The 3873-nt window shown below is 42.7% G+C and overlaps 1 pseudogene; it reads right to left on the bottom strand.

Annotated features, from left to right (window-relative positions):
- Positions 1 to 1813: 1813 nt before the first annotated feature.
- On the bottom strand, positions 1814 to 2447 carry LOC106976142 (NHP2-like protein 1; annotated as a pseudogene).
- Between the last annotated feature and the right edge of the window lie 1426 nt (positions 2448 to 3873).

Here is a 3873-nt window from a genome sequence, read left to right on the forward strand (position 1 = left end):
ATTTGCCACACAAAAATATACCACTTTGGCAGAAGGATTACAGTTGACCCTTGAACAACAAGGGCCTGGATGGGGTGAGTTCATTTACATACGACTGGTATGTGGAATTTAAGAAACAAAACAAATAAACAAAGGGGGGGGGAGGAGAGAAGCAAACCAAGAAACAGACCCTTAACTCTAGAGAACAACTGATAGTTATCAGAGGGGAGGTGGGTGGAGGATGGGTTAAATAGGTGATGGGGATTAACAAGGGTACTTATGACAAGCACAGGGTGCTGTATGGAAGTGTTGAAATCACAATACTGTACTATACTGTAAATGGATTTTCTCTTCCTTATGATTTTCTCAATAACATTTCTCTAGCTTACTTTATTGCAAGAATACAGTATATAATATATACAACATATAAAATGTGTGCTAATCCACTGTTTATGTTACTGATAAGGCTTCCCATCAACAGTAGGCTATTAGTAGTTAAGTTCTGGAGGAGTCAAATGTTATGCATGGATTTTCGACTGGAGTGGGAGTGGGGTGCTCCACTGCCCCTAACACTGCAATTGTTCGAGGGTCAGCTAAGTGTATTTTGAGGTGAAGGCAACTAAGAAGCAGCAGATACAAGAAAACTCTCTACTCTCCCTGCTATTTGCCTAAAAGCAGAACAAAAATTTGTAAAGGTGCTCCCCGCTTCCCTCTTTACCAGAAAGGACACACAGTATATTAGTTACCATAGATAACTCTAGACCCTTATCAGCCCACAGATGGCATGAGAGGATCTACATAACAAACTTTACTTACTGGTCCTTATCTTCAATTAGTTTCCCATATATTGACCTCCCCACAATTTGCCACTCTTGAAACAGTCCTTTTCCTTTGTCTTGTCACTCCTCTACAAATTTATTATTCTTTTAAGATGCTATATAAGCCCAAGTTCATCACTAAGTACTTCATGTGTATGAGTGCTGTACATGTTAATGCATTTGTTTTTCTCTTTCTTTTTTAAACTGGAATATGAATGTATTTCTTTATTAGGATGCTCACAAGAATGGCACACTAGCACTGTCCTTCTGATGTGATAAAGAATACATACATCTGACCCATATTGTGGCAGGGAGGGGTAAAGGCTCTCAGAACTGGTACCAACTATCCACTGAAGACATCTCCATTCACCAGAGAGGATGCTTCTTGAATCCGAACATATCTGCTGTAGCTTCCACTCAGGTCTCCATGACTTGCCCAGACTGCATTCCAGCATCAGTTGACTCTCTTTACTCTTGCCACTTTGGAATCCTTCAAGACCTAGGTCAACTTCCCCATGTCTAACTGGCCCAGGTGCAGCCTCTGGAATTCTGCAGCACATCTTTGGTAGGCTGCTGCCCTGGCACCCTCAGGGGCATGTTTAGGAGTTGGAAGGAGAGATGGAGGAAACACATTACCAAAGTAAATGGGGCAGATTAGCAAATGACACTTGGACATACACCTAACAATCTCACAGGATACATGCTTTGTCCCCAAATGATACATAATCCCCATAGAGAGCAAACGTGTATGGAATGATTTTGCACACCAGGCACAGAGGATAGAAGTGAATGGTGTTTACATCCATCATGTCCTACACACAAAAGGAAGTTAGTGCCTGAAAACTGGAACCAGATCTCTATCCTGGCTCTTCCCTGCCTTTGAATGGTGTCACCACTATGTTTCCGCCTGTGCTCGGCATTAGTTCATTTTTCAAATGAAGGATAAGATGGCACACAGAGTAGAATGGGAGATTGGGCTGGGGTTAATACATGCATAACAACCTATAAAACAAAAATAATACAAAAAAGCAAAAACCATATTTAGTACTATAATGCAACAAGAGAAGGTAGCTGGAGATACTACATGCTAACACAGACACTATGACACATGTCCCCAAGGGAAGAACTCAGTGTGGAAGGAGCAGAGGCCACCGTTTTAGACTGAGTCTTTGAATGGACAGCTGAACGGACTGGATTTGCTGCTTCAGCTGTGAGCCTTCTTTGATGGTAACAGAAGAGGTGATGATAGTCCTGGAGAGCCCACAGGCCCACCCCAGGGCCCGCTTGGAGCGCACAAACATGTAGGGCACGTTCTTATCCTCATATAGCAGTGGAAGGTGCAGGATCATCTCCAGCGGCTCAGCATCTGCAGCCATTACAATGAACTCAGAGTTGCCTCTGCTGAGGGTTCTGGTGGCTTCATTAGCTCCTTTCCAAAGCTGTTTGTAGTTACATGACTGCTGAACAAGGCCCAGTAGTTTTCTTGGTGAGGTGGGTGTCTGTGAGGGAGTAGGCCTTTGGATTTATCTCAGCCTCAGTCACTGCAACTCCCAGGTCCTGCCACCCATCTGGGAGAGCAGACACATCAGAGCAGCAGCATGCGCCTAGGAGCTGTTTTTCTCTTTTTAATCTGCCTTTTGTAAATTGAATTTACAGGGGCCAATAAACGTAAGATGGATAGAGGGAAAGACGTTTTCTCTCCTTCAGAACCTTCTTTTCTAAGTACTTGGCTTCTGTGATGTTCCTGTGATGGTTGCTCTGGGGATAGGTAAATTTCAGATTATGACCACCAAAGAATAAAGATTCTTAACTCATTTTAGCATACCTTTTCTATTAATCTTATTTTTCCTTTGGGACTAATCTAGTTTGAAAAACCATGAAAAATCAGATCTCACACCTTTGCACAATTACCAGGAAGTTGGGCCACTACACACTTTACAGCCAGAATCAACTGAAACAATGCTTCCTTTACTCTCTCTTTTGATTACCACCTTTTATCTAATTCTGGTTCTTTGTGAGTCATTCCTCTTTTTGTAAAATCATCTTATATAAAAGACTTATAAAATCCTTAGGTGTTTGCTTTGGGACAAGTTTCATGGAGATGTTCTTGTGCAGATTAAATAAAAATCCCATACTTGTCAAGTTTTAGAAAAGTGCACCCTTTCCTACAATTCATTATTTTTTCATTCATTCCCCCTCAACTTATTCTCTTCCAAATTATACAAAAAAAAAAAGAAAAATGCATGCTTCTGATACATTTTTGAAGGAGAGCTTTACAGAAAGTAGAAAATCACAAAAAAATGGTAACCCTATCATTCGAAGATACACAATACCACACTTGGATGTTTTAATCTCATTTTTTTTCCATTTATGGTGGGCATTTTCTATCACTGCCTATAATGTAACTTTAACTGGCAATAAAATAACATTTTATTGCTATGGGGGTAAATATGCCTAACTTGATTAACTCACCTCATTTAGAACTAAGTCTAATTTTTAACTATTAAATATAGAAGACAGGAGACAAGCATCTAAGTTTGTGCTTCAGGTAAACGGCTCGTGGGTAAAAAGGTCAAAAATCTAAAAGAGAGTGAGGTGTAGGATGTTCTCCTTATTTGCATTTCTCTGAGGTAAACATTTTTTTTTTCATACGTGTAGTTGTTGCATTGTTTTCTTTTGTTCCGGTCCTTTGTCCAGTTTTCTTCTGGAGCGGTTTGGTATTTCCCAATTTCCCTTTAATTACCAACAACCTGAGGGGCCTCCTCTCCCCGCCCGGCCGGCCCCACACGCCCGCTGGGTGTGAAAAGCCGCTTTCCCAAGAGCAATCTCGGCGCCTTTTCACCGACTCCTTTCCGGTGTCACCGGCCTCGAAGGGCGCGGAGGGAAGCCGTTACCGCCACCGCGCACTTCTGCGCACGCGCAACCCGCCACCCTCACGGCCCCTCACAAAGGTGGCTCTAGCGACCGGCCGGAAGTGGACGCTCAGCGGTCAGGGCGGGGTACTGTGTACTACACTTCCCGAAAGGCTGCGGCAATACGATGCCAGCGGCGGCTTGGTTGAACTGCCGCGGACTAC

The sequence above is a fragment of the Acinonyx jubatus genome, chromosome B2, assembly GCF_027475565.1.
Source record: "Acinonyx jubatus isolate Ajub_Pintada_27869175 chromosome B2, VMU_Ajub_asm_v1.0, whole genome shotgun sequence".
In the NCBI taxonomy this organism is placed as follows: domain Eukaryota; kingdom Metazoa; phylum Chordata; class Mammalia; order Carnivora; family Felidae; genus Acinonyx; species Acinonyx jubatus.